This window comes from Pelobates fuscus, chromosome 7, assembly GCF_036172605.1.
Source record: "Pelobates fuscus isolate aPelFus1 chromosome 7, aPelFus1.pri, whole genome shotgun sequence".
Classification (NCBI taxonomy): domain Eukaryota; kingdom Metazoa; phylum Chordata; class Amphibia; order Anura; family Pelobatidae; genus Pelobates; species Pelobates fuscus.
In genome coordinates this window covers 26,196,400-26,208,578 of record NC_086323.1, presented here as the reverse complement: position 1 = coordinate 26,208,578, position 12,179 = coordinate 26,196,400, and positions in this window count along the sequence as shown.

Below are 12,179 nucleotides of genomic sequence, written 5' to 3'. Positions count from 1 at the left end.
GAGACTGCCTACTGCCTTTTATCCGTTTCAATGAAGGACAATCAGAGACTAAATGAACTTGAGAGGCACAATACATGCAGAGGTTTAATGTACGTCTTCGATTTTTCTCTTCAGGAGTGAGGGGACTTCTTATTATCCCTATTTCCATAGGTTCGATTGGTTCGGATGGGTTGTCAGGAGGCTTTGGAGGATGAAATGATTTTTTCCCAGTTGAAGTTGAGAGAGCCTTTTCGGTCTTTCTTTCTCTAAGCCTTCTGTCAATGCTGATCGATAAATGAATCAGAGCATTCAAAGTAGTAGGGAGTTCTATTCTGGATAGTTCATCTTTAACAGCTTCAGATAAGCCGATTCGAAACTGGTTGCGCAATGCGATGTCATTCCATTGCGTTTCTGCTGCCCATCTTTTAAATTCAGCAATATAATCTTCAACGGGTCTATGGTTTTGTAGCAAGGTTCTAATTGTTAATTCAGCAGTATTTTGTTTGTATGGATCTTCATAGAGAAGAGACATGGCTTTAAGGAATTCCTCCAGTGAATCTAAGATGGGGTCATCATTGTCCAAAAAGGAATGGGCCCAGGACATAGGTTCACCTCTCAGAAATGAGATAATTGAATAAACCTTAGATCTTTCTGTGGGATAAGATCTAGGTTTTAAAGCAATCAATAATTTGCAGGAATAAAAAAAACTCCTTATATTTGGAACGATCACCATATAATTTTTCAGGGTTACATACAGCAGGATCGCTAGCCGAGTGCAGAATAGTATGAGGAGTATGAGTTTGTAGATCTCTGACATAAGTGAGAATTCTTTCATTAGCAACTTGCAGGTCTTGTACACCTTGGGCTAGTGTATCAACTCTTTGATTCAGCGTAGTTATAGTAGAATCGAAATCTGCTGGATCCATTACAATGGCTGGATTATTCTGTCACGTCTAAACATTTGTTATGAAGGAACACAACTGCAGATTTCTTATAGTTTGAATATTTATTATAAAAAGTAAAAGGTATTGACTTTAATTCCAATTTACAGGTACTGTAGCTTTAAGTAATAAACGATAACTGAAGTCCACAATTATATGCACTGTAGCTTTAAGTAGTAAACGATAACTGAAGTCCACAATTATAGGCACTGTAGCTTTAAGTAGTAAACGATAACTGAAGTCCACAATTATAGGCACTGTAGCTTTAAGTAGTAAACGATAGCAATTAGCAGACACTGAATCAGAAAGAGTCCTTTAGTAGTATTAATGAATTAGGTGATAAGAAGTTACAATAGCTGTTCCATAGACTTTAACTGAAGCAAGACAGATGCAGCTAACTGAGACAAAGTATGAGTTGAAGTTAGCTGTAACGGGTTTGTTTTAACGAAGGACTTTGGAGACAGGAAATAACAGCTTTGAGATGCAACGCTTATCACAGAGGTTTTACTTAGCTTCCGGCACATAGAACACTGGTTCCCGAGATTTCCTCAGAGGCGGTTTATCCTGAATGGAGAGAGTTCAGCTTTAGTCGTGGATGAGGAAAGGTGAAGGGAACTTGAAGTCTTCCAGTCCGGTCCGGTAACAGAGGGCTTTCACAACGATGTTGCAGCCGGTTCGTGAGTACGGAACGTAGTTCAATAATCCAGCGTCGATCAGCTGGTGCGGTCGAATTAAATAGGGAGACCGTGTCATAAAGAGGTGTGGCTAAGCTCCGTGGAACCAGGAAGTAAGAGGATACCATAGTTAAGGCATGACACACACATACACACACATACCATGACAGACACACACCATGACACAGACAGACTGTGACACAGACACACACACACACACCATGACACAGACACACACACACACCATGACACAGACAGAAACACACACACACCGTGACACAGACAGAAACACAGACATACCATGACAGACAGACACACCATGACACAGACAGACACACACACACATCATGACAGACACACACCTTAAAAAAGACACACACACACACCATAACACAGACAGACCGTGACACAAACACACACACACTGTGACACAGACACACATTACATGACACAGAAAGACACACACACCATGACACACAGACACACACACACCGCGACACAGAGACCGTGACACAGACACACACACGCACCGTGACACAGACACACACACACCGTGACACAAACAGACACACACACACACCATGACAAACACACACACACCATGACACAGGCAGACCGTGACACAGACAGACACACACACAATGACACAGACACACATTGCATGACACAAACAGGCACACACACCATGAAAGATAGAGACACACACACACCATGACAGACAGACAGACACACACACACAACATGACACAGAGACACACACACACCATGACAGACAGAGACACACACACACCATGACACAGACAGACACACACACACCATGACACAGACAGACACACACCATGACACAGACAGACACACACACACCATGACACAGACAGACACACACCATGACACAGACAGACACACACACACCATGACACAGACAGACACACACATACAATGACACAGACAGACACACACAATGACACAGACAGACACACACACACCATGACACAGACAGACACACACCATGACACAGACAGACACACACACACCATGACACAGACAGACACACACATACAATGACACAGACAGACACACACAATGACACAGACAGACACACACACACACCATGACACAGACACACACACACACTCACACTGACACACAATTTCTACCTGTGTGCTGGCAGCCGCATGGGGGAGCTCAGTCTGATGGTGGCCATGGGGGAGCTGGCTCTTCTGGCGGACGCAGAGGGAGCCCTTCTGGCGGCCGCTGGCTGGGGAAGCTCTTCTGGCGCCGCTGGGGGAGCAGGCTGTTCTGTCTCTGCTCCCCCTCCCTCGCATGCAGCTTAATGAGACCGGGGCCGGAATATGACGTCATATTCCTGCCCCGGTCTCTTTCTAGTGCGCGAGGGAGGGGGAGCAGAGACAGAACAGCCTGCTCCCCCAGCGGACGCCAGAAGAGCTTCCCCAGCCAGCGGCCGCCAGAAGGACTCCCTCTGCGGCCGCAGGTGAGCCAGCTGCCTGCCCGGCCCCAGGTGCCGACGGCCCACCGGGAAATTTCCCGGTATCCCGGTGGGCCACTCCGGCCCTGCGGGTGGTGGTGGAATCCAAAAGAGGTAATAAATTTGCCAAGAGAGGCAACCAGGGGTTCGTGCATCGGCCCACTGAGCTATCTCTCCAACAGCTGTAGGGCTGCTCGTGAGCAAATCCTACTAAGGAAGGGCTTTTGTGCAGCATTTCTGTCTATCACAACATTCCTTTTTATTTATAGGTAGAAGAGCTTGCAATCTGTTTGTGGACCTGGTGCATAACATCATTCAAAATGTCTTGGCTTTCGGGTGAAAAGCCAAGAGGGGCTAGGAAGAGGGGCTTCAAGAGGGGCTAGGAAATGCAAACCTATTTTATGCCAATAACCAGATGTAATAAAAACAGCTACATTCGAGTATACCTGTCACGGCACAAACTTTGTATTAATAAAATAGAGGGTATATTCCCCCCCCCCCTCCACCCCACCAATTGGAATTGAATTTGAGAGCACAAGCTGCAGCAGCACTGTCACTATGCAACTGTGTTCCACCCTTTTCCCACATGCTGCCAGAGGGGGCGCTGTTGCTGCCAAAGGGGGCTCTGTGCAGTGTTCCCACATGCTGCCAGAGGGGGCTCTGTGCAGTGTTCCCACATGCTGCCAGAGGGGGCGCTGTGCAGTGTTCCCACATGCTGCCAGAGGGGGCGCTGTGCTGTGTTCCCACATGCTGCCAGAGGGGGCGCTGTGCTGTGTTCCCACATGCTGCCAGAGGGGGCGCTGTGCTGTGTTCCCACATGCTGCCAGAGGGGGCACTGTGCTGTGTTCCCACATGCTGCCAGAGGGGGCACTGTGCTGTGTTCCCACATGCTGCCAGAGGGGGCACTGTGCTGTGTTCCCACATGCTGCCAGAGGGGGCGCTGTGCTGTGTTCCCACATGCTGCCAGAGGGGGCGCTGTGCTGTGTTTCCCACATGCTGCCAGAGGGGGCGCTGTGCTATGTTCCCACATGCTGCCAGAGGGGGCACTGTGTTGTGTTCCCACATGCTGCCAGAGGGGGCACTGTGCTGTGTTCCCACATGCGGCCAGAGGGGGCACTGTGCTGTGTTCCCACATGCGGCCAGAGGGGGCACTGTGCTGTGTTCCCACATGCTGCCAGAGGGGGCACTGTGCTGTGTTCCCACATGCTGCCAGAGGGGGCACTGTGCTGTGTTCCCACATGCTGCCAGAGGGGGCACTGTGCTGTGTTCCCACATGCTGCCAGAGGGGGCACTGTGCTGTGTTCCCACATGCTGCCAGAGGGGGCACTGTGCTGTGTTCCCACATGCTGGCAGAGGGGGCACTGTGCTGTGTTCCCACATGCTGCCAGAGGGGGCACTGTGCTGTATCCCCACATGCTGCCAGAGGGGGCACTGTGCTGTGTTCCCACATGCTGCCTGAGGGGGCACTGTGCTGTGTTCCCACATGCGGCCAGAGGGGGCACTGTGCTGTGTTCCCACATGCTGCCAGAGGGGGCACTGTGCTGTGTTCCCACATGCTGGCAGAGGGGGCACTGTGCTGTGTTCCCACATGCTGCAGAGGGCGCACTGTGCTGTATCCCCACATGCTGCAAGAGGGGGCACTGTGCTGTGTTCCCACATGCTGCCAGAGGGGGCACTGTGCTGTGTTCCCACATGCGGCCAGAGGGGGCACTGTGCTGTGTTCCCACATGCGGCCAGAGGGGGAACTGTGCTGTGTTCCCACATGCTGCCAGAGGGGGCACTGTGCTGGAAGGAACTTCCTCCTGGGTCATAGAGAGCAGCATAGGGGAGAGACAGGGAGAGGAAACCCAGCTCTGCACAAAGGGGGGGGGGGAGTTCACTCTGTCTGTGAGGGGGATCAGTCTGTGTGTGAGTATGGGTCAGTCTGTATGGGGGGCAGACTGTGTGTAGGGGGTCAGTCTGTATGGGGGGCAGACTGCTTGTAGGGGGTCAGTCTGTATGGGGGGCAGACTGTGAGTATGGATCAGTCTGTATGGGGGCAGACTGTGTGGGGGGTCAGTCTGTGTGTGAGTATGGGTCAGTCTGTATGGGGGGCAGACTGAGTATGGGTCAGTCTGTATGGGTCAGTCTGTATGGGGGCAGACTGAGTATGGGTCAGTCTGTATGGGGGGCAGACTGTGAGTATGGGTCAGTCTGTATGGGGGCAGACTGTGTGTAGGGGGTCAGTCTGTGTGTGAGTATGGGTCAGTCTGTATAGGGGGCAGACTGTGTGTAGGGGGTCAGTCTGTATGGGGGGCAGACTGTGTGTAGGGGGTCAGTCTGTGTGTGAGTATGGGTCAGTCTGTAAGGGGGCAGACTATGTGTAGGGGGTCAGTCTGTATGGGGGGCAGACTGTGAGTATGGGTCAGTCTGTATGGGGGGCAGACTGTGTGTAGGGGGTCAGTCTGTGTGTGAGTATGGGTCAGTCTGTATGGGGAGCAGACTGTGAGTATGGGTCAGTCTGTATGGGGGGCAGACTGTGTGTAGGGGGTCAGTCTGTATGGGGGGCAGACTGTGTGTGAGTATGGGTCAGTCTGTTTGGGGGGCAGACTGAGTATGGGTCAGTCTGTATGGGGGACAGACTGTGAGTATGGGTCAGTCTGTATGGGGGGCAGACTGTGTGTAGGGGGTCAGTCTGTGTGTGAGTATGGGTCAGTCTGTATAGGGGCAGACTGTGTGTAGGGGGTCAGTCTGTATGGGGGCAAACTGTGTGTAGGGGGTCAGTCTGTGTGTGAGTATGGGTCAGTCTGTAAGGGGGGCAGACTATGTGTAGGGGGTCAGTCTGTATGGGGGCAGACTGTGAGTATGGGTCAGTCTGTATGGGGGGCAGACTGTGAGTATGGATCAGTCTGTATGGGGGCAGACTGTGTGGGGGGTCAGTCTGTGTGTGAGTATGGGTCAGTCTGTATGGGGGGCAGACTGATTATGGGTCAGTCTGTATGGGGGACAGACTGTGAGTATGGGTCAGTCTGTATGGGGGGCAGACTGTGTGTAGGGGGTCAGTCTGTGTGTGAGTATGGGTCAGTCTGTATAGGGGGCAGACTGTGTGTAGGGGGTCAGTCTGTATGGGGGGCAGACTGTGTGTAGGGGGTCAGTCTGTGTGTGAGTATGGGTCAGTCTGTAAGGGGGGCAGACTATGTGTAGGGGGTCAGTCTGTATGGGGGGCAGACTGTGTGTAGGGGGTCAGTCTGTGTGTGAGTATGGGTCAATCTGTATGGGGGCAGACTGTGTGTGAGTATGGGTCAGTCTGTATGGGGGGCAGACTGTGGATTTGCCTGGGTCAGTCTGTGTGTGTGTGTGTATGGGTCAGTCTGTGGGTTTGTATGGCTGTGTGTGTGTGTGTGTGTGTGTGTGTGTGTGTGTGTGTGTTTATGGGTCAGTCTGTATGGGAGGAAGACTGTGTGTATGGGTCAGTCTGTATGGGGGGCAGACTGTGTGTATGTGTCAGTCTGTGAATTTGTATGGGTCAGTCTGTGTGTGTAGGGGGTCAGTCTGTGTGTGTGTGTGTGTGTGTGTGGGTCAGTCTGTGGGTTTGTATGGATCTGTGTGTGTGTGTGTGTATGGCTCAGTCTGTGGGTTTGTTTGGGTCAGTCTGTGTAAATGCTAGAGCTCCAAGAGAGATACCTCTCATCTCGTGACCTCCCCTGTACCCAATGGATAGGCAGCTTTCTCAACCACCACGGATCTGATTGTGCCACCCCCTCCTTGCAAGGTAAGATCAGGAAAAGGGGAATATTATTATAATTTTTTAAAAAAACAATTATTAAAGTCAAAATTGTAAAGTTCTTTCCTATCCCACTCTCTACACCCCATGCACACAGTACACCATCACAGACAGTGAACCCCCACATACAGTACACTCCCACCAACACAGAGTACACCTTTGCATACACACTCAGTGCACCCCTCACACATAATCTCTTCACCCACATATACACTTCTTCCCCACATACCTACACCCCCCACACACACATACACACATGCTCCATCCATTACACATCAAATCAAATATATATATATATATATATATATATATATATAAATATATAAATATATAAAATAACTACAGCTCCTTGATAAGCACACAATGCAACCCCAATACACATACACTCACAATGCAGCCCCTAGATGCACACACACGCACACACTTTACAGGCCCTCTCAGCACACACACAATATCAAAATCTCCTATAAATGAGCACGTGCTTACACTACAGCCCTTAGTTACACAATGGAAAATGATCTTGCATCTCCTGAAAAGGTTTTCCAGTTTTCGTGAAAAGGTGTCTTGCCTGTAATGAGGAAGGCGCAGCAGTGGAACTACAGGGAGTGCTGGTGCTGCGGTTACACCGGGGCCCATCGAGTGGCCTGTGCAGTTAGGGCCACCAGATGGGCATGTGTCTTCAGGGGCCCAAAACTGTTTTTGCACCAGGGCCCTCTCTACGTTGGTACCGCCACTGTGCAGCAGCTTCCCTGGCACACACGCTCTGCCCCTGCATGGAAGATCGCCTGTCCCTGGCCCCTTATGTGCCCCCCCTAAGTTTGAATCCCGGAGACGCCACTGGTTGTACCTATATATACTCCCCTCTTTCTGAGAGTCATTCCTTGTTGTGGTTTATTCTAGACTGAGAGTGCGCACTGAGTAGTTGTTTTCTCGTTTCTGAACCATTTTTTTATAACTATTCTGATTTTCGATATCCTGGACCCGGCTTGTTATATCGTATTCTGAGTACCTCTGGCATCCTTGATCTTGACTTTCTATTGACTTTGTATGATCGCCTATCTTGGGCACACGTTAAGCCCAGTCACTCTAAGGTCCACTATACGTATCTCCCTCTGTCTATTTACATTTTGGTCACTTTTCCCCTATATTCTGTGTGAAGAGGTTACCCTATCCTGAAAAAATGTACGTATGTTTTTCATCACCTAGGCGGCTCTCCAAGTTTGAGGGATCTTTATCTGTATGCAGTATATATTCAAAAAAAATTAAAATAAAAAAGTAAATAAAATCAAACTGTAATGGCAGAGATTAATAGGCTGAACTTAGAAGCAGCGGAGAACTCCTCACAGACCAGATAGAGTCTTCACCAAACACATTTCTCCTTTTAGACAGACCAAAAAGAGCCTCCACAAATTAAGAGACTCAATACTGATGTCTGACTATTGTTCCACAAACTCCCTCGAGATACGAAATTCTGCTCCACCCACTCTATAAGCTGATATTAGCCATATGGTGTCTGCCATCATTAACTCCATTCACAGTCCTGTGCAAAGGAAGACATGGTATGGGGATTTTCATGGAGGTATATATACAGAGTGGACGCATTCTTTTAGACAACTGTTATATGTAGAATTCAAGATTTTCCTAGTCTTGACGTCAGAAAATATAGATTTTATGAAAGACAGGAGGTGAGTATTATGCATTTAACTTTCCTTACAGAACTCCAGCAGCAAAGACATTTACAATAAAGTCTTAACAGGTAACAGAAAAAAAACTATCAATAACGGAAATGGAACACTCGATAGCCAATCAGCATCCAACGTAGACTATACGCTGAATGATGGAACAATAAAGAATGATGGGGGTGAGCTAATATGATGGATAATACTCGCCTCCTGTGTCTAACCCCTTAAGGACGGAGGCTCTTGTACACCGTCTGATCAAAACAAAACCTGGAATTTGTGCCATATGTCTGTTCAACCATAATTCATCTCTTTCATATTAAAATGCACCCACACTTATTATATGACATTTTGTTCAGGAGAAACATGTCTTTCATTTCACATCAAATATTCATATATGAAACATAACAATATAAAAAAAAAAAAATAGATCTGTGGGCTGCTGGCTGTTCCTTTCTTTCCATTTCCCCTGGGTTTGACGTCCTGTCTTCATCTTTGGCTGAATACCGCGGTCTTTTTTGAAAATACCGACCGCGGTTTCTATCTGCTGGTTGCTGTCTGGGCGGTTGCTGTACCACTCTGCACCTACTTTGTCCATCTTCACGGCTTCACCTCCACTGTGGTCTTTTTTGAAGATCCCGACCGCAGTGTGAGAGAGTTGGAGTTCCCATAACGAGGGTTTATCTGGTTGCTCTTTGATCCGCCCAACATCACCTTTATTCTGCCTACCCAGGGAGGACTTCCGGACAATTACTGTTTTTTTCATTTTATTTTATTTCACTTAGTATTATTGTTTCTTGTCTCTTGTCTTTTATTTTTATATATCTCATTTATTCATCTTCTGGTTATATCTACCTCAGGTGGGGGCCCACACCGAGGACAGATATATATTTTTTCCCATTTATTATTACTATTGTGTTTATTGGTATATAATTTTTTTGCTTTTTTTTTTTTTTTTTTTTGTATCCACCCTACCTTCACTTAGTGATCGGACCTCTATATATATATATTCTTTATATTGAGGTTATTCCATCTTTTTGGCCATTCAGTGCAGTTAGTTTGTGGATACATTTGGTGTCATTTAATTTTTTTTTTTTTTTTTTTTTTTGTTATTCTGTTTTATGAGATTTTTGTATTTAATTGTCCGGTTAAGGTATAACAGTGGTGATCGGAATTAGTCCTTTGCTGATTTATTTTTTACTTAATTAATAAATTATTTTTGATAATTTTTATACTATTTATCTAGTTTTATAATCTTAAGCGCACACACCCTATTTTCTATTTCTGAGTATATAACTCATCAAGTCGCTAGAGTGGGTGTGTAGCTGCTACTCTTCTTTTTTATTCATTTACTGATTTATTTGTGGTGTTATCACTGCATGTACCGTTTTCTATAAGTTTTTTTACAGAACTCCAGCAGCAAAGACATTTACAATAAAGTCTTAACAGGTAACAGAAAAAAAACTATCAATAACGGAAATGGAACACTCGATAGCCAATCAGCATCCAACGTAGACTATACGCTGAATGACGGAACAATAAAGAATGATGGGGGTGAGCTAATATGATGGATAATACTCGCCTCCTGTGTCTAACCCCTTAAGGACGGAGGCTCTTGTACACCGTCTGATCAAAACAAAACCTGGAATTTGTGCCATATGTCTGTTCAACCATAATTCATCTCTTTCATATTAAAATGCACCCACACTTATTATATGACATTTTGTTCAGGAGAAACATGTCTTTCATTTCACATCAAATATTCATATATGAAACATAACAATATAAAAAAAAAAAAAAAAAAAGTGTGAAAAAATAATAATTTTATCTTAGTTCTGGGTGGACGACAGGGACGTACTATGCTGCCCGACAGCGTTTAGAGGCACCTCCTTATGAACAACACAGCACGCCTGCCGTACCCATGATTCGTTTAATTGGAAGACCAGACTAACATCCCACATGTGTTAATATATAGGGCATGGAGAGTGTTTAAAGTCTGCAGAATAAAGTAAGTTTGCCCACAAGAAAAGAATCAATGGGATCGTGATTTGCTGATACAGCTGTGCGATAAACATTAATAGAGTGGTAAGGTTTACCCGAATCAAAAGAGAAGGATAAAAAAATTAAGAACACTAGCTACATCAGAATGTACAGGATCCACAACCTGTCTCATGCACTAATTAAGCCAAATTTTCCAGGCTGGTCCGTAATTTGCGTGGGTACATGGTGCCCATGCTTCTGATAGAAAGATTCTCGTTAAATTTGAGAGCTCTCTATGAGATTCGTGTGATCCAAAATAAGTGTTACTATCAGCGGTAGCTGAGGGTACCAAGGTTGTGATGACCAAAGAGGAGTCACTAACACTAGGGTGGGTTTCTGGACTATTGTTTTAGGAAGAACTCGAGATATCATTGCAAATGGGGGAAAGGCATAGTTAACTCTGTCTTCACCACCAAATTAGTTTTGCTCTTCTATTTGGAGTAAGAGCGTTCTCGTCTGAATATGAAGACCATTGCGTAGATGCTCCCCTTTTAATTTTTGGAGGGCATGGTAGTTCAGAGGGGCTGGAAAAATCACTTGAATGGAAGCCGATAATAGGCCTGTGATCCTAGCTGGAGATCTGATGGAGATAAACGGTTTGTTTAGAACTGATCTGATCTCTTTCCGAATCATCTTCAGTTTCCTTGATAGAAGACTGAGAGTAGCCAAATTGTAATTCAAAAAAAATCCCAGAAACTCTACCTCCTAAAACGGTGTTAAAATTGATTATTATTTTTTTGAAGTTGTTTACGAAACCAAAACTTGTGGAAAGATTTAACACTCATTGAAAATGAAATTGAAGTGTATCTCGTCCATGTGACATAATGAGAATGTTGTCTAAATAGATTATCATTCTCACTCCCATTCTGTGAAGAAGGGACACTACAGGTTTGTGCACCTTGGTAAAATGCCAAAAAGATAAACCTAAAAGAAAAGATTTGTTGAGTTTTAAAAGGCCTTTGAGATAATAAATTTCCTCTATTTTGAAATGTTGGTATTTGACACAATTTTTTAACCCCTTAAGGACCGCGGAAGTACTAGGTATGACAAACAACAGTCCTTAAGTACCTCAAACGTACCTAGTACGTCCACGGCAAATATGAGCGCTGGAAGTGATCGTGATCGCTTCCAGCCGCTCTAAGGGTATTGCAGCAATGCCTCCATGTCGAGGCATCCTGCAATAACTCTCCTGACCGCCGGGCTGCCGAGTGATCGCTCCCCAGGAGGCACCCGGCAGTGTAGCAGAGTATCAGAAGCCATTGGGCAGGTGTCGGATGCTCTGCCTGTGTGCTGAGTGCATATCAAGTATAAAGTATAAAGAAAGTGGGGGTAGTTGACAATTTTCAATGGTGGGGTGATAATGCTAATGATAATTTAATTTAATGAGAATTGAAACAATTTAATGTGGTGGATGGATACCAAGCACTGGCCAGAACCACAGGATTAACAATTGTGCCGTTCTGAGTTTTAACAATTTGCTCACTGAATGCTAGTTCGGCAAATAGTCTAGATTTTCTAAAATCCTGATTTGAAGCCATCGGGATCAGATTTGTGGCAGGGTTCATTCAGGGACCGTATTGAAAAATCCGGACATTGCTGAATAGTATGAAATAATTT